Source organism: Papaver somniferum, unplaced genomic scaffold (genome assembly GCF_003573695.1).
Source record: "Papaver somniferum cultivar HN1 unplaced genomic scaffold, ASM357369v1 unplaced-scaffold_135, whole genome shotgun sequence".
Classification (NCBI taxonomy): Eukaryota; Viridiplantae; Streptophyta; class Magnoliopsida; order Ranunculales; family Papaveraceae; genus Papaver; species Papaver somniferum.
The window spans coordinates 10,783,352-10,809,149 of NW_020622713.1; the positions used below are offsets into that span (position 1 = coordinate 10,783,352).

The 25,798-nt window shown below is 34.3% G+C and overlaps 1 long non-coding RNA gene across 1 annotated transcript; it reads right to left on the reverse strand.

Moving 5' to 3' along the window:
* Positions 1–12,371: 12,371 nt before the first annotated feature.
* Positions 12,372–14,339, reverse strand: LOC113334136. Its single transcript, XR_003352528.1, has 2 exons — positions 14,007–14,339; positions 12,372–13,871 (listed from the first exon to the last, which is right to left on the reverse strand). It is a non-coding gene; the product is annotated as an uncharacterized LOC113334136 (long non-coding RNA).
* Between the last annotated feature and the right edge of the window lie 11,459 nt (positions 14,340–25,798).

Genomic DNA, 25,798 nt, shown 5'->3' on the forward strand with positions numbered 1-25,798 from the left:
TCTAGTAATATTTGAACCTGAGATGTTGAAAAATGATATATTTATTTTCTAGTTCATCGGAACGAGAGCCTCAGGTCTAACTCTAGTAATATTTGAATCTGAAAAGTTGAAAAATGATATATTTCTGATCTAGTTTATCCGAACGAGAGACTCAGGTCTTACTCTAGTAATATTTGAACCTGGGATGTTGAAAACTGATATATGTCTTCTCCAGTTCACCTGAACGAGAGACTCAGGTCTAAATCTAGTAATGCTTGAACCTCGGATGTTGATAACTGATATATTTCTTCTCCAGTTCATCCGAACGAGAGACTAAGGTCTAACTCTAGTAATCTTTGAATCTGGGATGTTGCAAACTGATACATTTCTAATCTAGTTCATCCGAACGAGAGACTCGGGTCTAACTCTAGTAATATTTGAACCTGGGATGTTGAAAACTGATATATTTCTTTTCCAATTCATCCGAACGAGAGACTCAGGTCTAACTCTAGTAATATTTGAATCTGCGAAGTTGAAAACTGATATATATCTTCTCCAGTTCACCCGAACGAGAGACTCAGGTCCAACTCTAGTAATCTTTGAACCTCGGATGTTGATAACTGATATATTTCTTCTCAAATTCATCCGAACGAGAGATTCAGGTCTAACCCTAGTAATCTTTGAACCCGGGATGTCGAAAGAATATGGTCATACTACATATCAATATGTACTATATTAATAGTAAAAAGAATATGTTACTCGTAAATTAAGTAACTACTCTACTATACTAGTAGTAACATGTGTACTAGTAGACTAGTTTACTAGTAGTAACTAGTACTATACTAATATACTAGTAGTACTAATAGTAACTAGTATTATACTAGTATACTAGTATACTAATAACATATTAATATGTAATATCAATATATAACATACTACATACTAATATGACACTACATATTACATATGTTACTAGTTACTACATATTACTAGTTACATATGTTACTACATATTACATATGTATACTAGTTACATATGTTACTACATATTACATATGTCTACTAGTAAACTAGTATTAAGTAACTACTCTACTATACTAGTAGTAACATGTGTACTAATAGACTAGTTTACTAGTAGTAACTAGTACTATACTAGTATACTAGTAGTACTAATAGTAACTAGTATTATACTAGTAAACTAGTATACTAGTAACATATTAATATGTAATATCAATATATAACATACTACATACTAATATGGCACTACATATTAATATGTAGTGTCAATATATAACATACTACATATTAATATGTAGTATCAATATTAATATGTAATATCAATATATAACATACCACATATTAATAATGTTACTACATATTAATATGTAGTGCCAATGTATAACATACTACATATTAATATGTAGTATCAGTATATAACATGTTGATACTAGTAACATATGTTACTACATACTACATTTGTTCTATATATGTTACTACATACTACATATTACATATGTTACTAGTTACTACATATTACTAGTTACATATGTTACTACATATTACATATGTTACTACATATTACATATGTATACTAGTAAACTAGTATTAATACAAGTATATATGTTACTACATATTACATATGTTACTAACATACATAGTATATTATATGTTAGGGTTAGTAGAGTAATTTTACTCTTTTCAAATCTTTTTTGGACTAGGGAGTAAATGTTGTTTCCCGCTGGACTAGCCACTAATCCGGATCGGGTTTAGTGGACTAAACAGGAAATCTCTCAAGCGAGCACAAAAGCTGAAGTTTGTCAAAGGGGACAATTTGTTGCATTTCCACGATGCTGGCAGATCCATTGACACCTGGTATGTTGTCAGTGAGATTACTACGATAAGAACTTAAAGCAAGCGCCGATTTCCATCTGGGAACAGTCATAATGTATGTGAGAATTTTCTTTGTTTTCTTTAATGTTTAGTTTACCTAACTTTAATGTGCAAATAATAGAGATCCACTTGGACTGTACTTTGTAGTGGGACTGGGACCCAGGAAATCACACTGGAGCTCTTTCGTGGATCTTTCTAGGGTTACCGGCTGACGGGTATCTTCCCTTACGTCGTCGCACGTGAAACCTGTTGAATGTTTAAAAACAGATTGTAGCACAATCTTTCCAGAACAGCACAACACAACATGCTTCTCCAATTCCGAATCAGCTTTACGAATTTTTACGACCTTGAAATAGAATTTCTTGAGTAGGAATTACTATTTACCATTTCTTGAAACCCGTGGATGCGGACTCATCTTCATATGATAATAAACAGATATGGTAGAGAAGAAGATGGAGATTTTTGATATAGTATTATTAATTAGATTAGATTGCCCAAGATGATCGGAGAATTATATCCCTAAAATCAAAACTAGCGGGCTCCCTTTTATAGGCTGGTCGGTGACAACGGTCACTTATTTCCCATATAATCTCAGCCGCTTGTTTCACTAGCCTTTCTTTGTGGCGGTGGAGATGTTTACGCTGTATCTATACAACTTGTTCTTTTCTGATATAACTTACTTACTCGAGCCAACTTACTACTTCATTTTTTTTTCTTTAATTAAAAACAAAAACGAGAGTGTAGCAATAGCACTTTTTTTTTCTCTACAAAAAAATCAAGGGCTGACCTATCTGCATGGTAATGCAGTTGTACACCCAGTCCAACTGGCTACAAGGCCTAAAATTTAAAGAAAATAAGCTTCCATGCTCGTTTGTAAACACTTGCTTCTCCATAATCAAATCTCTGACTCCGCACCAGAAGAAAACCACTATCTACTTGCAGACTAACTCGAGGACTTGGTCGAAAAACAACGAGACCTCTATCGTATTTTCTTACAAGATAACATTGATATTTATCTATTATGGTGGGGAGTATCCACATCAAAACTACCAACATAATTTTTGTTCTAGACAAGAAATTAAAAATGAGAACAAGATAGTATATTAAAGCCGGTGTCACTGTATTATACAATGGTAAAATTATTGGGTGATGATATTAGCGGCATGAGTTTGAACCCTGCCGGCATCAAATTTTTTACCGATCAAAAAAGAAAAGATCGTATATTAAAATTTACAATTGTTAAAGATTGTGGGGGGAAAATGTCATTCCCACGTGGAAACATCGGGATGCTCGGACGCAACTTAAGAAAATACTACAAATATCAGTGAATAAAATCCTAGATACCTGCATTTTACCCTTAAATGAACAAAATATATGTCGTTCTTGTAGCGTTCCCAAAACTAGCAGCTGTCTAATACAAAAAATTAATTACAAAATGAGGCACTAAGGATTCTAAAACATCTATTAAAGAACTAATTTAGAAGTTGTAAACAAAAATTAACTCAAATCTAAAACACACTCTAACATACATTGCATGAACTCCATGCTCAACGTATATATTATATTTTGCGGAAATTGGGTCAATTGTCCAAATATTCTTAAAACATGGTTTAAATGGACGAGTAAAAATTAGTATGGGTGAAATGGACACAAGAAAAATAGCAAGAATGAAACTGGATTCATCCTGACTTAAACTTAAAAAATAGTGAGGATGAAACTGGATGCATCTTGGTGTAAATTAAAATAAGAAAGAGTATTTGACAATAAGAAAGAGTATTTGACAATGAGCAGGATGAAACTGTTTACATCCTGACTATTTTTACAATCTCGTCCATTTAAACAGTATCAAATTTTACATGTCTATTTCATCAAAGAATTGTTGATTTTGGTTTTTTTAACCAATTTTGTGTATATTTTGTATAAAAACCTTATACTAATTACTAAGCCAAAAGAAATATAAAATTTGGCGGGACATTTCCATTATGCATATCATAAGCATTTTTCATGTTTTATTTTCCTAAAATAAATTAACACCTACGTAAATGAAAACTTTCTAATTAGAATTTACACACACAACTTTTTTTTGAATGTGCCGGGGATCCCATGACAAACTTGTTCTTTTCTGATACAACTTACTTAGTCGAGCCAATTTACTACTTCACTTTTCTTTTTAATTAAAAACAAAAACGAGACTGTAGCACTAGCACATATTCTTTTCTCTACAAAAAAAAAAATCAAGGGCTGAACTTCCTGCAAGCATGATAATGTAGGGCATCATTTATGGATCGCAGACGTAGCATAGGAGCTACATTCTTTTGCTTGTTTTCTCACTTTATTTTAATTAGACTTTCTTAGCTTTCTAAAAGGTTGTTTAAAGCTTATACTATAAGCTGGTAGTCTTTTTGAAGACAAGTATACTGTTATCAAGATTATTATTATCGAACTATTATTCATCTCAACTTTTTAACTTTTTTTTCAAGTTTATTTTTATTCTTCGATTTTAAAATTCTTTTCATTACTCTGCAATTTTTTTATTGCATTTCTCTTAATTGTTATACATTACTTGGTATCATTGACGGTAATTTTGATTTTTATCTTTTCTTAGATCATGTTTCGCTTCAGCAACCCTTATTTTATCTCTTTAGAATACAAAAAAAAAAAAACCAATTTTTTCATATTTTTGTCATATGGCTGATTCTTTATAAATCCATGTTACCAAGCTTTCAATTGATGTCAACACTATAAAGGATCAGTATAACACCATGCAAGATTAGTTAACAAAAGTCCTAGATCTGTTAAATATCCATACAGAAGAATCTTATGAATCTCCAAAAAAAATGTTTGAAGCATCCTCTAAACAACATCGGGAATCACACGCTAAAGAATATTGGTTTGTTTACACAAATGATATTCTTCCACAGAACATCTAAGAAGCTTTAAAAACTAAGAAACAACACGAAGCTTTTCTTAACATTCCAAGAAAGAAAACTTCAGTCTTTCAACTTGACAATGATAATGATGATTCTCTTGAAGATGAATAACTTTCCACCTCCATCTAAACCAACAAACGTATATTCAAAATTCCGTGGGGATAAGTCAATAGATGTAACCAAACAGGTCATTCTTCTTCCTAAAATACTCAAAAATATATTCTTTTCTCGACAAAAAAAATCAAGGGTTGAGCTACCTGTAAGCATGGTAATGCAGTTGTACACCCATCCCAACTGGCTACAAGGCCTAAAATTTTAAAGAAAGTAGGCTTTTATGCTCACTTGTAAATACTTGCTTCTCCATAATAAAATTTATGGCTCCGCCTCAGAAGAAAACCACTATCTACTGGTAGACTGAGCCGAGGACTTGGTCGAAAAACAATGAGCCTGTAGAGCGCCCCCTAAGCTAGCAGCTGACTAATCCAAGTTATTAACTATAAAAAGAGGCACTAACGATCTAAAACATCTATTTAAAACACTAAGAAAGAATTTATAAACAAAGATTAACACGAATTTAAACCCTCTCTGAAGTAAAGACAAGAACTCCTCTCAAATGATACATATATACTTGTGTGTTGATTTACAAACAGAATATAAACACAAAATAAACATAGCGGAAGCTAACCAAATAACGGAATCAACTCCTCGATGCGTCCATCGCCACATGTACATCTTGATCTGTCTCTGAAACTGAAAGTGGGAATAGGTGAGCACATCATCCCTAAAAGCGGTGCCCAGCAGAAATAACAACTGACTTTCAAGTAATCACGAAAATGATTTAACCGATAAAACACGGAAAAAATATAAAGCATATTAAAATAATAGTAATACTTAAAATATAAAGTTCTACCAACGAATAAACCCGCACACATTCACAACATAACGTCTTCCTTCGGAGTAGCAAGGCATGACTGTTGCGGATTCTTCAATGATCATTAAAGCGCCCATGAGGTTTTCGTCCTCAAGTCATAAACGATATGTACCTTACTAATACCTTATTCTACGCGCACTCTACATATCAAGTATCTAAAGGGATCTAATGGTATCAACATTATATCCGATCGAAGTGATTACACATTGGAGTGCTCAGTCATCCCACGAGTAAATCCAACGATCATATATAATATTCTCAACATCATTCTCTCTAAACACCAAAAAATAATATAATAACTTTTGAAAGTAATTTAAAGGAAACATTAAACATTCACTATGAGACATGCGTTGCCCGTACAGAAATAGGGAAACTAATATTCAGTGACACGAGTACACACCTAGATAGTTTATTAGTTGGAAGCAATTTTCACTCCTTTAGCGCATAAATATAGGTATAACTTTTGAGAAACCACATCGCACACCAAACAAAGGAAACCTTCTCCCTTTCATGCTAATAATAAGTAAAGATTGTAACCACTTCCCAGTCAATTGAAAGAATCACATTTTGAAGATAAGTAAATACTCCCAAAATACAGATATCAGTTGTTTATAAAGATCCAAATCCATCCCAAAATGTAAAATAAAACTATTTTTTATTACACATACATGCATACACTATCGTATAGTAACAAAGACATGCATGGATATCACAAAATATAGATTTGTGTAGCGTACTGAGATACAACTACAAGGTTAAATCAAGGGATAATTAGCAGCAAGCTTCTTTATCTCTGCAAGCAGAGCCTAAACTTCCAAATTGAAAGCAAAATTGATTTTCATTAACTGAACTTCACCTGAGTGCAATCATTGGTTCTTAAAGGACCAATCCTGAAACTACATCCAACATCTAAGAATGCATCAAGCACAAACTCAGGTTTCTTGGAAATAACTCAATGCTAATTCCACCCCTGATTGGCTCAAGTTACCCTCCAAGTAAAAATGAATGATAATTACAGTTTTAAGGTGAAAGTAACTTGTAGGATCATGACATTGCCCCTCCCATTTAGAGATCCTTGTCCTCGAGGATAAAATCTGGAAATTGAGCATGTATATGAGCAGCATCCTCCCATGTAGCATCTTCTGGAGCAGAGTTACACCATTGTACTAAGATCTGCTTAATGATATAAGAGTCTCTGAGAGTAGTTCTAGTACTTAGGACAGCAACAGGCTCCACCACAAACTGACCTGCATTATTTACCAATGGTAATTGAGGATATAAAATTGCCTGTAGTCCCAGCTTCTTCTTCAGTTGTGATACATGAAAAACTGGATGTATTCTAGACCCCACAGGAAGTTCCAATTTGTAAGCAACATCACCAACTCTTTGGAGGACTTCAAAAGGCCCAAAATATTTGGCAGAAAGCTTTAAATTTTGTCTTACAACAACTGAAGTTTGCCTGTAGGTTTGGAGCTTTAAGAAGACTAGGTCACCCACTGCAAATTCCCTATCAGTCCTCTTTTGGTCTGCAAAAAATTTCATTATGTGTTGAGCTTTAGAGAGTTCATCCTTTAGCAGTTGACGCATTAGGTTCCTCTCCTACAAATAGTTTTCCACAGTGGCAATAGAAGTGGATGTAGAGATCGGAAAAACCAAGTGAAGTTGAGCATAACCATATAAAGCTTGAAAATGTGACATCTTCAAGCTGGTGTGATAGTTGTTGTTGAACCACCATTCAGCAAGAGCTAACCATTGGACCCATTGTTTAGGATGAGAACTTGTCATGCACCTCAAATATTGTTCAACACAAGCATTGGTTCTTTCTGTTTGACCATCAGTTTGAGGATGATAAGCAGTACTGAGCTTCAGTGTGGTGACAAGGGACTTGAACAGAGCTTTCCAGAATTGGCTAATGAAAATCTTATCTCTATCACTAACAATGGAGCTAGGAAGACCATGAAGCTTGAATATATGGGAAAGGAACTCTTTTGCAACTGTGATAGCAGTGAATGGGTGGCCAAGAGAAATAAAGTAACTATATTTAGTCAACCTATCAACAAACACTAAAATGACATTTTTCTTATAAGAAAATGGCAGACCTTCAATAAAGTCAAGTGAGATGTGTTGCCATGCAGTGTCATGTATGGGAAGAGGTTGAAAGAGACCACCTGGAAATGAATTTTCTCCCTTGTGAGATTGGCAGACATCATAAGTGGAGACAAACTGAATGATGTGACTCTTCATGTTAGGCCAAAAAAATGAAGCTTTAGCTCTGTGATAAGTGGCAGTGATGCCAGAATACCACCCACAGAAGAAGCATAGAATGAATGTAAAATAGAAGATTTGAGGTCATTACCAGAGCCAATATAAAATCTGGCTTTGAATCTTAGTATGCCTTTTGAATAAGACTAATTTCCCTGAGTTGGAGTTACAGTGAGCTTAGTAATAATTTTCTGAGCTGTTGTGTCAGAGTCATAGCTAGATTGAATGTCCTTCATCCATTGGGGTTGAGATAAAGATACGCTGAACAAGTAGCAGCAGGAAGTCTTGACAGAGCATCAACAGCTTTGTTTTCCATTCCTTTTTTGTACTTAATGACATAATTAAGACCCATCAGTTTGACAAGCCATTTTTGTTGGAGTGCAGTAGACAGCCTCTGGTCCATCAAGTATTTGAAACTCTGGTGGTCTGTATGAATCAAAAATTGTTGGCTGCTTAAATAGTGCTTCCGTTTCTGAACAGCCATGACAATGACCAAAAATTCCTTCTCATATGTAGACAGTGTTAATTCCTTGGGGCCCAATGGTTTGCTGAAAAAAACAATGGGTTTATCATTCTGCATAAGGACAGCTCCAAATCCTAATGATCAAGCATCAGTTTCAAGAGTAAAAGGCTGAGAAAAATCTGGCAGTGCTAAAATAAGTGCAGTATTCATTGCATGTTTGATAGAAGAAAAGGCATTAGTGGCATTAGCATTCCAATTAAAGAATCCTTTTTGAGCATGTTAGTAAGTGGCCTACAAATGCTGCCATAGTTTTTAATGAACTTTCTGTAGTAGCATGTAAGGTCCAAGAACCCTCTGAGCTGCTTGAGTGTTTGAGGTTGTGGCCAACTTACCATTGCAACAACTTTGTCAGGATCAGCAGTAATAATGTGGCCAAGATACTCAAGTTGTGGTTGAGCAAAAGCACACTTGGACATTTTGGAAAATAGGGAATGCGTCCTTAATAAGGACAGAGTGAGATGCATATGGTCCAAGTGGGCTTCAAGAGATGGACTATACACCAAAATATCTTCGAAAAAACTAGCACAAATTTGCGAAGATAAGGTTGAAAAACCTCATTCATGAGGGGTTGAAAGGTTGCAGGGGCATTATTAAGCCCAAATGGCATGACCCTGAACTCACAGTGGCCCTGATGAGTGTGGAAGGCCGTCTTGTGAATGTCAGGTGTATAAACTTATATTTGGTAATAGCCTGAGCGAAGGTCGATTTTGGAAAATACCATGAAACCATTCAACTCATCCAACAACTCTTCAATAAGAGGAATGGGGAATTTATCCTTACAGTAATGTCATTAAGCTTGCGATAATCAACACAAAAACGCCAAGTACCATCTTTCTTTTTGACTAAGAGAATAGGAGGAGCAAATGGACTATGCCTGGTTTGGATCGCACCAGTGGATAGCATTTCAGAGACTAAATCTCTACAACAGATTTATGGATATAAGGGAATTTATAGGGCCTTTGGTAAGTAGGGTTAGACCCAGTTTTGAGGGGAATTTTATGGTCAAGTGATCTAGATGGTGAAAGGCGAGTTGGCTCAGCAAAAACATCTGCAAAAGTCTCTAAAAGTGCGGAAACAGCAGGAGGTGGTGGAGTGATCGGGTAGCAAATAGAAAGAAAAATTGGCCAATGATAGTAGGTGCGTTACTTTTAATGAATTTCTTAAATGAGGAAGCACTAATAAAAATCAAGGAAGGTTTAGAACGGTTACCCTGTAAAGTAATTTAACTTCCTTGATGTAGAAAAGAAATGCTCAATTGAGTGAAGTTAAAGATGACATCACCAAGTTGGCGTAGCCAATCATCTCCCAGTACAATGTCACATCCACCAAGAGGCAAGGCTCTTAAATTCTCCGAAAATTGGTATCCCTACATTTCCCAATTGAGGTTCTGGCAGATACCTTGACTGATAGTGTTATCACCATTAACAACTGTAACAAGCATGTGTCCAGTAGGAGGCACATGAAGAACCGATTTGGATGTTAATGTTGCATCAATAAAACTGTGTGTACTTCATGTATCTATAATGACAACCACATAATGCTTGTTAAGATGGCCAGAAATCCTGATAGTATCATGAGCAATGTTCCATGTCAGGGCATGTAAGGATATCTCAATAGGAGAGTCACCGCCAGAGTGAGATGTATCGCTAACTTCTTCATTAGATAAAGTTGTTTGCTCTTCTGTTACATGATCAACAATTAACATGAACAATTATTGAGACTTACACTTGTGACCTTGTCTATAGAATTCATCACAGTTATAACAAAGCCCCTTATCTTTTCGCACCTGCATTTGTGTATAAGTAAGTCTTTTTATAGGGGGTATAGGGTTGTCAGGTGAGGTTTTTGTAGGTGTAAGTGGGTGGGTTATAATTTGTGGTGGTGATGATGAATTATTGCCTTTGGTATATGTGGATGAGCTAGATAAAAAGGGTTTAATGGCAAAAGGTGGATGGAAAACTGACAATGGTGATGATGTAAATGGCTTGGAGAAAGATTTAACTGGTCTAGGTTGATGAATTAGTGAAGCTTATTGCAATCTAGCTAGATAAAAAGCTGTGAATGTGTCAGCTGGTTTAAACATTTGAACCACAGTGCGCATCTCCTCTTTTAAGCCACTAATGAAGCTCAAGGTATAAAAACTCTCAGGAAGAGAGGGATTATTAGCAACCATATAACTTTTATAATGCTCCCATTTATCATAATAATCCTCAACAGTGATTGATTGAGATAGTTTATTAAAACTTCCTACATAATTATCTTGAGCAACATCTTCAAAACGAGCATATATATATTGAATGAAAGTATCCCAAGGAATAGATTCTTTACCTTGCTGGTAATTGAGATACCATGCATCGACCTGAGAATCGAAGTGGATCGCATCCATATCAACACGTTCTTCATCAGGAAATTTGTGTAGATGGAAATATCTCTCACATTTGAGGACCCAACCACGAGGGTTAGTACCATTAAGTCTAGGAAAATCAACCTTTGGTGTACGATTAAATTTACCAGTCGAAGGTGGATTTAAGCTTTTGATGAGCTGATGAAGGTCAGTGAAACCTGAAGAATGAGTATCACCAGAAGAACCTGGATCTGGGATATGATTTGAATCCTGATGGGGATGTTGATTCGGCTCAAGTAAATTGAGAATAACACTAAGCTTCGAATCCAAATTACTGACTGAGGTTTGCAGAGATCCAATCTCATCTTTGATTTCGATAATAGAAGCAGAGTTTTGAGTAACATCGGTAGTGATTTCTTGAAGTTTCTCTTTAGTAGCCATGGTTACAGGTTCGAGTCTGATACCAATTGTAGCGTACTGAGATACAACTACAAGGTTGGATCAAGGGATAATTAGCAGCAAGTTGGTTTCTCTCTACAAGCAGAGCCTAAACTTCGAAATTGAAAGCAAAATTGATTTTCATTAACTGAACTTCACCTGAGTACAATCATTGGTTCTTAAAGGACCAATCCTGAAACTACATCCAACAACTAAGAATGCATCAAGCACAAACTCAGGTTTCTAGGAAATAACTCAAATAACCTAACGCTAATTCCACCCCTGATTGACTCAAGTTACCCCCAAGTAAAAAGGAATGCAAATTACAGTTTTAAGATGAAAATAACTTGTAGGATCATTACAATTTGTAAAACAAATAATGAATACAAGAGAGTTCGTTATCAATTCCCACCTCTTTTGATGACAAGCCTTGCCTACCTCGAGATCCATAATCCAATGGTTCATCCTTTAGATTGATCGATGTTAATAAAGATTAATTGTTAATCACACAAGCACTCTAAAGATTCGCCAAAAGGCTCATACAAGGCTCATAACATAATCTCATACAATCCTCTAGTTATCAGTTAAGTGAACTATCTAATGGTTCTAAGCCCATTTATGGTTCTACACCTTTTCATTATCTATCTTTAATACACCTAAGGGTTTACTAGTTCAATTAGTTGGTTCTCTAACCCATTAGACACGTCTTATGAATATCTACAACTTTGTATATGGAACCAAAGGTTAATTCATCCCACAAGTCCAATTCAACAAATAGGAAAAGATAGCCTTAGCCCTTAAGCCTTAGTTTACCAAACTCGGCCCGTTAACACAAGGCCTGGTCAATCTAGTCAATTGACAGTCATTAACTGTTAAAGGAGTCAACTAACAGTCAACATCTAAGTCTAAGTCCAATCAACGGTCAAAAGGTCTACGATTCGAATATGAATCGGTCAAGGTCAACTGGGTCAAGATAAGGGAAACCCGATGAGTTAACTCAGTCCTCAAGACTGATACAGGTGAATCAGATTCATAAAACTCAGTTAGCTAAACTGAGTCAGACGCAACAAATGAGTCAGACATCATACTAACAAAAAAAGTAAAAGCTAAAACAAATCAGTTTTACACACAACATACTATCTAGACACAGATCTATAAGCTACAACTAACTTCTATCTCCAATTCTAACAATCTTTCAACAGTAACATCATTAGTTCCAGCTCTTCGCAACAGATTCAAATACAATCTACATACTAAACATTATTAGTCTCGCAATCACTCTTTAACTTCAGAGTTACCAGCTTCATATCTGCAATTCAGCCTCAACTCATTTCATTCAAGTTCGTCTTCTATCTTTACCACAACCAAATACGTAACCACTGCCTAACCTGAGATTTCTTTATCTCCTTTAACACTAATCAAACTAGCTTCCCAAGCCATCACCTTCACCATAACTGACAACCTCATCTGCAGCTATCACAATTCATCAACAGTTCAGTTCACAAGATCACAACACCTGCAATACGAATCCCATCATTTATCTGCCCTCGTCCCCTTTGCAAAACCTAAGCATTCATCTAATTCAAACTCCACCATTCACTATCATATCCGTTTAGCCCTTGTTATATCTTCGTCGCAGCACATCTCAGCTTGTAACATTTCGTTCATAACTCAGACAGCATTCATCCACCAGCAAATCCTCAACCTCTTCAGTTCCAAAAAAAAACAGTTCCATTCTTCTGTATAACGAACCCCAAAAGTTCATACATAATCTTCAACTGCAACTCATAAAGACACTAGTATTCTTCAGAGCTGCAACTTCAAACACCAACACCCCATATACATTTCAGCACATTCCAAATTCCCATAACTTCAATTCTACATCAATGAGAAGACACCACCACCATAACTTCATCAACTGCAACTCGACAGCCACAATCACCATTCATTTAAGACTCTTGTACATTTAGATTCCACCAGCTTCAACTACATAATGGCTGTCTCAATTCATCTGAGTTCAACACCACCAGTCCAACTCAACATTATTACAACAACCTGCAACACCAGTTCCACCAAATCTTCATTTCTTCGATTGTAACCCATACTAGTCCTTTATTGTGTAACACCTGTAGCTCAACCACAATCCCCCACAGTAGTAACAATGCCACCTTCATCTGAAAATCAATTCAACACAGCTACAAATCATGTATCATCCAACCCGATCACTTAAACAGCAGCACAAACTCTTTCAATCACCATCATAATCATCTTCTTCACTAACTGACTTCATTACCAGATTATAGTTGCACAAGCCAAACACATACCAGTTCAACACCATCACTGCCACCAATTAAAACTGCACATCTATATAGTAAACCCTTTTCAATCCTTATTTCATCATCATCCCCATAACTCAAACCCTAAGATAATTCTCAAACTTCCTTTCTTTAATTCGAAAACACATCATCAATCCGAATCTCTATATCAAGCAAACCCATCCTCTAATTTCTCTTTATCCAAAATCTCAAGAATCAAAAGACCCTAATTCCTAATTGGGGGAGAACAGGGGAAAACCCTAATTTCATTAAGAACTCAAAATTAAACCTCACACAACATCTAGACTTCAATTAAGAATAAACCCATGAAATAAAATACCAGAACAAACTCAATTTCATAAAGAAATTAACCAAAACTGAAACCCTAAATTTACCTGGCTTTGATTCATCCTTAAAACGGCTTCATATCTTCAATTCATTCACAACCCTTCTGTTCTTCGTCACTCAGCAACACTAAAACATCGTAAGTTCTACACAACCTCAAAATCAGATGAAGCCCTAACTTCTGTTTCTCCCAAATCCCAATCGACAGCATCAACATACTCTGCTCACTCAGTTCATCAAGATAACAAGGTTTACAAGAACTCTCATACGGCTAAACACTCAAATATCTAAGACCGAGATCGACAGAGAGATAGAGAAGCAGAACAGAGAAGAAGAAATAATAAGAAGAAGAACGAGAAAGAAAAGAGAGAAATGAATTTCTCTGCGACACGTACAGGATAAAATGAAGGGAAAAATATCGCTTGTTCCTTTTATAGATGGGCCCACGTCTGTTTAGTCATTCGGTAAAATGTTTTTACTGTTTGGTCATAATTAAAAACTATTAAAATATCTAAATTAGCGTTTTTTTATCTTAAGTTTTTTTTTTATTTCTTAATAAAAATAAATAAATAAAAACTTAAAATTTAAATATTTTTTGAATCATATGTCCAAAAATGATAAATTTTATATATTTAGAAAGCTCTCGACGATAGCTTTCCAACGAGTATCATTATCGCTATGTTTCAGAGCTTTTAATTTTTGCCTTATTTTTTAACTATAAAATGAAGTAGAAATGAAGTCTGTTTTTATATGGAGAATGAAGTCTGTTTTATAGGTTTTATATGGACTTCATTTCTGGAATGAAGTCTCTTTTTAATGTTTTTATATGGACTTCATTTCTGGAATGAAGTTTGTTTCTATAAGGACTTCATTCCTGGAATGAAGTCTGTTTTCTTAGGTTTTTATATGGACTTCATTTCTGAAATGAAGCTTGTTTCTATAAGGACTTCATTCCTGGAATGAAGTCTGTTTTTTTATGTTTTTATATGGACTTCATTCCTGAAATGAAGTCTGTTTTTTTAGGTTTTTATATGGACTTCATTTCTGGGATGAAGTCTGTTTTTTAGGTTTTTATATGGACTTCATTTCTGGGATGAAGTTTGTTTTTTTGTTAAATGAACTCGTATATAGTTCATTTTATAGCTAAAAAATAAGTTAAAAATTAAAAGCTCGGAAACATAGCGACAATGATACTCGTTGGAAAGCTATCGTCGAGGCTTTCCGAATATATAAAATTTATCATTTTTGGACATATGGTTCAAAAGATATTTAAGTTTTAAGTTTTTTATTTATTTATTTTTATTAAGAGAGAAAAAAAGAAAAAAGGGTATTTTTACCACTATTAAAGGACTGTGACATCATTGATGACATCATCACGTGTAGTTATTGTCCACCCTCGGACCAAATAATAATTTTTAGCACCAAACTATAATTTATATTATCAAATAGGACCAAACAAATATTTGACTGGGTCAAATGGACTAGAATCTCTCTAATATATTATTCCTAGGACCTAATGGTATTTCCTACTAAAACCAAATGATTTTACTACAGGGCCCACTAAAAGGATAAGGGACAGCCAAGGCGGTCTAAGGGAAAATTACTATTTTGCCCCTCTCACTAATCTGACAATATCTTCTGCATCCGGTATCCGATTGACACGTTCGAGTAGTCCATCACGTACGACTTTTTGAAACCTATACAAAGATACTAGTCTGTACCTAGATCGTTGTTAGATTAATTCATATTAATCAAGGTTCGCCTCTAATTAATCGAGTCATTAGCGGCTTAGTCATCTCTTGACTAGTCTAATAGCGTTGACGAGCTTGAGGGTCCTTACAGAGACCTCTATTGTATTTTCTTACAAGATAGGAAACTCCTTCTCCTACATTGATATTTATATATCATGTTGGGGAGTATCCACATCAAAACTACCAACACAATTTTTGTTCTAGACAAGAAATTAAAAATGAGAAAAAGATACGTATATTAAAGCCGGTGTCACTGTATTATACAGTGGTTAAATCATTGGGTGACGATACTAGCGACATGAGTTTGAACCCCGCCAGCATCAAATTTTTTACCGATCAAAAAAGGAAAGATACGTAAATTAAAATTTACAATTGTTAAAGATTGTGGGGAAAAAAATGTCATTCCCACGTCGAAACATCGGGATGCACGAACGCAACTTAAAAAAATACTACAAATATCAGCGAATAAAATCTTGGAATCCTGCATTTTACCCTAAAAAGAACAAAATATATGTCGTTCTTGTAGCGCTCCCAAAGCTATAGCTGTCTAATCCAAAAGATTAATTACAAAATGAGGCACTAAGGATTATAAAAAATCTATTAAAGCACTAATTTAGAAGTTGTAAACAAAAATTAACCCAAATATAAAACCTACCGTGACATACATTACATGAACTCTTCTCAAATGATACATACTCAATAATATGTTGGTTCGCAAATAAAATACTCAACCAAATAATCATAACGGAAGCTAACTAACTAACATACTCATCTCCTCGAAGCTTCCAATACTTGATTGATTAATGTCACGTGCACAAACTGATATGTCTCTAAAACTGAAAGTGGGAATTGAGTGAGCATATCATCCCTAAAAGGGGTGCGCGGTAGAAATAATAACTAACTTTCAAGTAATCATTAGTATGATTTAAAGACAATGCAGGTTTTGTAGAAAACCGATAAAACACGGAAAGATAGTGAAACATACTGAGATAATAGTAGTACTGAAAATATAAAGTTCTACTAACCAATCATCCGGCACTCATTCAATCAGCAATAATAATAAAGTGATGCAATCCTTTAGAGTAGCAAGGCATGACTATTGCGGATTATTCAATGATCATTAAAGAGCCATGAGGTTTCCGGCCTCAAGGTCATAAACGATATGTACCTTACCAGTACCCCATTCTACACGCACTCTACATAATAAGTATCCAAAGAAAATACTGGTAACAACATTATATATGATATAAGTGATAGAATGAACTTTTGATTGCAAAGATTAAGTCTATGAAATCATTATGAAAATATTTATGAAAAATAGAATGAATCTTTGAATATTCCTCAGTATTGATCTTTCCCTTATCCACTTTATGTGAAAAGTATTGTGTCTGGCTCCGTAAGTTTTCTTATGTTGAGCATTTCCGATTAAATTAATCATTGAGGTATCCTTGTGGTTAATTTAATTGAGTACTTTTGATAACAAATTCACGCTTCATGTATTTTGTTTACGTCCAAAGAAATCCTTCTTTTCTTGTAAAAGTAAGGTCGCGCTCGTTGTTCTTTCGGGAATGACATTATATGGGGGAGAGTTCTTAATTGAACTTGTGCTTAATTGCCAAATCTTTGTGGGGAGTGCAGTCGTGGAATATTATAGGAGTTATCTTGTATCTTTAATAAACTCCTTGACGAATGCATTTAGTTTAGACTATATGATTGCAACTAAACAAAGTTGATATTTTTTTTTTAGTTATGAAGTGTCTCGTTGAGAATTTCATTATGACCCGCTAGTTTTCGTACCTTTGCCAATTTATACCGACAAAAAGGGGGAGAATTATTTTGTAGTTCACACTACATATACATAAGGTTTACGGATCATTATGTAAGGGGGAGTGATTTCATGTGAGATGAATTATTGACTAAGGGGGAGTGATACATATCATCATAGTATTATTGTCAAAGTTGTGATAGAATAGGACTTTGATGATGTGTAATAATACTATGACACTGTATAACAATACGAAAACATCTTGTTTTTATATATTGTTATATCTACGAATTTTCAACAACTATGATGCTGAGTTGAACACGTTTAGAATCAATGGAGTACTTGGAAGTGACGAATATTTCGAGTAATGTTGAAGAACCAAGGAGATCAAGCATTTGGATGAGAAGCTACAGAGTTCATTTTTTGTAATCCATATGTATTGATATTTTTGTCACTAAAATTGACAAAAGGAGGAGATTGTTAGAGCCTTGCTCGGTAGAACTCGCAAGCGTTGATATCTCAAGTTTGTTGTCAATTTTAGTTTCCAAAACTATAAGTCTTGATTTATAGTCTACCTATAGCTAAGTTTCGGATTAGGATATAATGTGTAGTTGAGCTTTAGACTTCACGGCGTTCATTGATTGAAGAAGAAGAACTACTACGGGGAGCTTGTGGAACTTCATCAACAAAAGGTATGTGGAGACTTGAACTCATATATTACTCAGAAAGTCTATTTCTGTTCTATCTCCTTCTGTGACAAAAGTCGTATAGATACATATACTTTATAGTACACACATTTGATATTTCGAGCTGAGTTTAACTCGCTTACATATTTCTCGAAATGTGTATTGGTAAGATTTCTGTTTAACCAAGTTCATCTTTTATTCTTTACCAAAGTTAAAAGATGATCATGTAAAAATCTCCTGGTAACATCTTACATGATTTGTGTGAGACAATCATTTGATGCAAGGCTCGGAATGTTTCGTATTGATTACTTGATCATTTCAAAATAGCTTTGAAGCTAATAGTTTATGTGAGACAGCTATTCCCGTCTTCTAAGAATGTTTCGGTGATTGAAATAAGAGTTAGAACGATTAAACATGATTGGATACAAGCACATTGTGCGTACTTGCGTATATGTAGTCCAAAACTGGCAATCTAGTATGCATACCCGTATGCTTACTGGCGAAATCAGTTGAAGTCCTGGAACTATAGTGTGCATACCCGTATGCGTACTTGAGAAACAGTTCAGGTCCAGGAATTTTGTTATGCATACCCGTATGCGTACTCAATCAACTGAGGTAGGATGTGAACGATAATATGCGTACCTGTTTGCATACTAGCGAATACAGTTCAAGTCCGGCTACTTAGGTATGCATATCCGTTTACATACTTGAGTGGGTTATGTTCTTAAATTGGTTTACAAGTTCTTGAACAAATACATTTAAACAATAAGGAATGCAATGATATAATGTTCATGAATCGATTCAAGTGAATAAAACCGATTTTGCTTCAATTGTGTCTTGTATACTTCTATGAGAATAAAAATAATTGAACAACTCAATAACTAGTTTCATTTGAACTAGTTGTCGATAAGATGAATAAGGTTGATATGAAAGTGCTCATATGGATAACTTCGGTCAACTATTGTTCAACCAACTAAGTGTACAAGTTTAGGTACGGTTACACATATCTAAATGAAAGCATATTTTATTTGTGTATAACAAGCTAAGACCATCTAACAGTGGAAAGATATTGCTTTGATTTTAGGAAAACTTAGCTTCAATCTTAAATCAGGATTTCATCTAACGTTAATATTTAATGCTTTGTTTCTAAGCTAACCTAACTTTGATTGTAGGGAACCCTGATTTGAAGACTATACAAGGGAGAGCTCTAGCAGAAACCTAATCCCCACACCTCATATGTGATACTACTTGCACAACTAGAGTAGGTTCTCCTTTAACCTTGGGTTTATTACAAAACCCTGTAGGTTAATGACTTAAAGACTTCATTGGGTTTCTGAAGCCAGATCCAACTTTTTATTTGTATTTGCGCATTCTGATCTTACGTTGTTCTATCGTATTAAGTACTATCATCTCTAAGATTTTCTTGAGATTTATATCCGATAGGTAAGATATAAAAGAAGTTACAAAGCTCTTCATCTCATTCTTTTAAATTCCACAATAACTTGTTTGGCCACTATATCGTTAGGTTATTGTGAGGTGATTGATAATTTAGGATTCACCCGGTGTTGTAAGACAGGATTATTAATTTGTTCCTGTGCACCTTGTTTTTCTGCATTTGCGGTTTCCTCGTTAACAAAACTTCTGGTATATGTGTTATTTGTTTCCCGCATTATATTTTGTTACATAATTGAAATATCACAGGGTTGTGCGTAGTTCAATCAATTATGTAATCCAACCTTAGGTTGTTGAGATAAATTGATTGACACTTGAACATTGGTATTTGGTACCGTTCAAGTTGTTGCTCATATTAATCCGGCTCACAGATTCCTATCTTTTAGATTGCAGATCAAATTGAGAAACATGGATATAAATTTTGGATGTATTTTCCTTGATTGAGTCCGACTATCTAGTTGATTATCTTGGATATATATTGGAGTTAGTCCATACATATTTCCTAAACGAAATATTTGATGTGGTTGTTAGACCCCGTTTTTTCAGTTGTGACAACTTCAGATGTATCTTCTTGGAATCTACTGTAAATACCGAAATAAAAAAATTGATAACACCTGCGGAAGAACATGTAATACATGAAGATCAGTCAAATTTTATTACAAATAGTGTTGGTATCTTGCGACAATAAATAACTCGGTAGATGTAAAAGATTTGATGAAAAATAAATCTATCACAAACAACTTGACGAGGGCAGAATCACAGGTTCAACAAGTTTTTCTTAACACATTAATTCACGGGTATACTCGAGATGATTAATGCTAAACCCCTCACATCGAAGATGTGTCCAAGATAAGACTACCCGATATAGCTCGTGTTAGGACAACACAAGCTACCCAAGCTTGAACTTAGAAACATGGATGGAGGTAAAACGTATGGAGAAACCCTAGAGTGAAAAAATAATTTTCGGTGTATTGAAAACATAATTTTGAGTTGTATTTAAAGGAGAAGATACTTGCAAATCAAGTTAGGTTCTTGTTTTCTTCAAAACCAAGTTAAACACGTAAAAAGATTTTTTCCCATAAATAAAACTCTTAAGAAAATATTTTTTGGAAATTAATTTTTCTAAAGGAAAACTCGCCAAAAATAAATATTAGTAGAAGAGGGACTTGGTGCATGATATAAGAATATGGTTATATAGTGGAGCACCTTTTTAGTTTTCCACAATGTGGGACTAAAGGTTCCATTTCATTCACTTTAAAAAATGTGAGTATCCTTAGACCCTTAGGTCATTAGGTCAAAACACATCAAGACCATAAAACCTTTTTTTATTAAAACTCATTTTCTCCAGCAAATAGTTCCTAGAAATTGCCAAAAGCACCAAAAAGGAGCTTCTATTCAAAAGTAATGCCATGGTCTTTTAGAGTTTAAATCCGGTATATGAACTGAAATTAGGAAAAATTATTGCAGTTGAAAACGAGAACTAACTTGTAACAATTATTAAGAAAAAAGAAAATACAGGAAGTGACATAGTAACCAAAATTAACATTATTACAGACTAGAATACCTTCTACAGAAGTAAATTAATCATGTCGTAGACATCCGATGGATCTCCTCGTTGCTCGTCTTTTTCAATGAAATCAGCGCGCAAACGTTGTAGACTGGAGAGCGATTTCAGATCATAGGTTAAAAGAATATTTCACTTGGGGGCACTTGAAGATGGTTAAACTCAAAAGAGAAAGGTCCATCCTCGTAAATCTGGCAGAAATTTTAGAACGGGGCATTCACTCAAGATTAGGTCTCAATGGAACTATGTTGGATTTCAGTGCCAAAGAGAACAACCTCATTCTCATTCACATCATCATTTACTTGAAATCCTTGAAACTGATTGCAACCCCAAACACTTAGTTCCTTAAGATTACCATTGTTTTGGAGTATGCTTAATGAGAAGAATTCAAACTTCTCATCATCCTCTAAGATTACCATTTACGAGGATTGTTTTGGAGTATGCTTAAGATTACCATTTACGAGGATGGACCTCTCTCTTTTGTTAGAGAGGGACAGCTTCTCCCAGTCGAGCTTACTATCCTTTGGTCTATGTTTTGTAATCTCAATTTTGCCAGACAAGGAAACAGAGGAATTTTAATCAAACTAAAGCAGTCCTCGATGAAAAGTGATCGAAGACAAGGATAGGAATAACATACTTCTTCTAGATTAAACATATTAACAAGATCAAGTCCCGTTAAGAAAGAAAACTCGACATCCAAACTCCGGAAAGACATTTTTGTAAGGACAAGAGTCCAAAGACTTGGGAGCTTCCCAATAGCTGCGGGAAGTTTTTCCATCGTTTGAGAAGCCATCAGGTGTCAATCTATGCAAATTAGGAAGACATGATAGATCACACATCCACGTGGGAAAGTTCATGTCTCCGTAGCCAGCTACAGTTAACTCCCTCAAACCAGTGGGAGGATGGAGAGCTTCTAGTAGCCCATAGATCACTCGTGATAAACTTTAATTGGGAATCCTATGTGCGCCATTAAAAAAATCTTGTCAGTTTAATATGCTAAGTGTGTTATCTTGTCTGGATTAAAATTGTTTTTCCAAGATCCCAAGTTCAGATGGAATCATTGGATAACAAAAGCAGAGAGAAAAACTTAGTATCGAGTATTCTACGACATCCTCAAGGTGAAGTTGAGTTGAGAAGACCCGACCAGAATTGCTTGTTTATAAATTTATATATATATTTTATACACTACATTCTTGCATAGTATTGTTGACTCTTTATATTTTTATAGCTGGGGTAATTTGCCAAGATATTCTCAGTAGGAACATTAAGGTAAATTACCAAACGTCTAGCATTCCCTCACGCTTGGCGCCAATGAGCTAAGAGAGTGTTAGTAGGAACATTTAGGCTTTTAGTATTCAGTGTCGGTTTAATGAACATTTTATGTTCCTGAAACAGTATTTATATTTTTTGTGTTCTTCTTTCTGTTACTGTTCTTTGAAAGATTAATGTGCAAGTTATTTGGAAATGCTAAACCATAAGTCCAGAAAATATCTCCTCCTTAGATTGTTGTCCACCCGAAAATTCACACATCAAATTCAGTCTCGTCTCTCTTTTTGTCACATGCACACACAAACACATCCGTTCAATTTCAATCCCTGTAAAAAATTTATATGATGTGAATTGGTAGCCATGCAATAAAAACAGGAAAATTGTGTAATATATTACTCATATCCTATTTCTCCAGGGATTGAACTCAAGGGGATAGTTGTACTTGTAAAAGTTCAAATGCTACGCTGGAGGGCAGACCAATTTGAACCGGTGCATTATGACCACAACATCCTTTGTCTGGTTCACTGGCTCCACATAAATGTAGTGAACAGATTAAAGTATATGGATGATGAACCACAGATCTGAAGAATCTTGATGAACCACAGATCTGAAGAATCTTATTATTACATATCCAAACCACTATAAATGACCCAAAAAAATACACTTGGATGGTTGCAAATTGAATTTGGTTTTGTTTGGAACTGTTAGAAGAATATAAATTTACTATCATCATCAAAGCACGTAAAGTAAGTTTCAAATGTCAAAGACAACGCATGCCCAGAATCCCATATGGTTACACCGTATGTGACTCAAAGAAAATACAACATAACTATAATAGTAAGACACACAACCCCATTTCCATTATAACCAAGACATGTTGAAATTAAAAAGTCATATCATCATTTTATATTAACAAATATCTAGATAATGAAATTGGTTCGTATAAATTAATCAGATACCAGCTAATCTTTAATTGTTTATTTGATGAACATTGGTTCTTCTTTGATGAACATTTAATTAGCTAGTGTCCTTTGCTCAATTCGTTTTTCTTATATGAGTTACAGTTACCACAATCAATAGAGTACATAAAGATCTTAATTTATTTCAAGAGCTTAGAACTTTTGAAATACAACACAAACTAATTTATAATATAAGCTTAAAACCTAAGCTAAATGGCTTATACAATCATTTAATTCGCAATGTGAAACTAAAATGTCATTTAGAAAATATATATAATTGAATAGATAAAAATACCCCAAAAAGAATATTGGACAATGTTTATAGATGTGCCAGAAGCGAGATTGTGAATTGGGAAATCAGAGATCCTGGATATTAATATGAACCTTTAGATCTTGCTATTAAGCAGAAGCAGGTAACCTAAGAACCAGGACTATAAAAAAGAAAAACAAACAAAAAAGAAAAATTGAGAGAAACAGAACTGTCAAGACATCAAATGAAGCTCAAAGCCACATTTTGGTTATAAAAAAGGAAATGTAGAGGGAATAGATATCAATTCAAACAAAAAAATTCTAACAATTTTTGGGCTTTATGAATATAGACATTCATAGCAAATATCAAATGAAGATGATTGCCTTTCACCCCATGGGCAATCTCAAGCTCAATCTACAGGCATAACCAAATAATAGTAAACCCGCCAACTAATGTTATACGGATACAAATGAAGATAAATATAAGAAAGACTGGATTATTATTAAGTGGTATTAACCGAACTGCTCCTTTGGACTGATTGCTTATTAGGCCGCCCGTGAATCCCCGAACTGCAAATCAAACAACCAAACCAACAAATATAAGAAAACATATAATTGAAATGGATGATTATTAATTTTTTGGAACCATCTATTTTAATCTATCAGTTCTATTACTAAGTATAAATAGGAGGTCCAAAACTTATCTTAAAAAACCTCCAAAAAACTGAAAGTTAGGGGTAAAAAAGGGGACTACGGGACTATTACCGGCTTTCTTCTCCGTCAAGGATATCGACTACATGTACTTGATGACTATTACTTCAACAACTACTTGTGAGATTGAGTCCCTTGTGTTATATAAACGAAAACTAAATAGAGAAAATAAAAATCAAATAACAAAATTTGAGATGATGTTGAGATTATTCTCTTACCACCAATCAAAATACAGGATATTATTCTCTTACCGAAGATGCAAACATATAAAAATCAATGGTGCAAAGAAAATATAATAAAAATATAAAAACCAAAAACAATGATAATAATCATCTGCATTACTAAAAAAACTTAATATAAAAAACATTGTAAATCAAGATTGTGATATTACGTTGTTGATATGATTGCCATGATTAAAGCTGACATAAAAGATAAAAAAAAATATGAACAAAAGTGAGAATCAATGAAAATTGTTTCCAATAAGTTATAGCTTGGGGAGCCACCTAATCAAGATAGACATGGCTATTCAAAATGATGTAAAATAATATTACCCCCATGAGAAAGACTAAATCTGATGTAACTTAATATAAATGAAAGAAACTCATAATAAATAACCAATCCAGATGATCGGTACCTGTTTGGGTAGAACATTGATTAATCCATAAATTAGCCAACCTCCTCAAACCAATGGATATACGAGTATGAACATCACGATCCACCAGCTCCTTTCACTTAACTAAAATATTTTCCATTAGCTTACACAAAAATTAAGCATTTAAAAGTACCCACAAATAATTAGTTTATGTTTTATGTTAAATCCCAATTTTAGCTTCACATTTTTGTTGTAGAGTCACTTAGATATCGAGGGAAGAGATTGGATAATAAAATTGAAACTTCTGATGAAAAAATTAGATTGGTTAGTAGATAACAAGCACATACGGTGAGTGGAGGAGAAAAAAACAAAATGGAAAATAAAGTTAGGTTTTTGTAGTAAAGCACATATCGTTTCAGTAAATATTTTGATAAAGTAATTAAATATCGTACCTACAAAATTTTAAAAAAAAAAACTAAATATGTGAGAAAAAGTAGGGCAATATGATCAATGTATCATCACCATAGGTTGCATCAATTGTTTCAGATCCATGTATCATCACCACAGGTTGCCTCCATTGTTTCAGAGGCATGTATCATCACCAGCTATATGCCGATAAAAAAAAGGAGTCATCACCGGCTATATTAAAAATATAAGGGACTACTTACATGAACAACTTGTTGAAGTCAAAAATACAAACATGCGGATCCTCCTCCATCTAATAGAAAAAATTGATATTAAATTTGTATATAATTACACACACGAATTATATAATTAAACAGAGAGAATCAAAAGAAAATATGAAAATCGAATTATATAACTAAACAGAGGGAATCAAAATAAA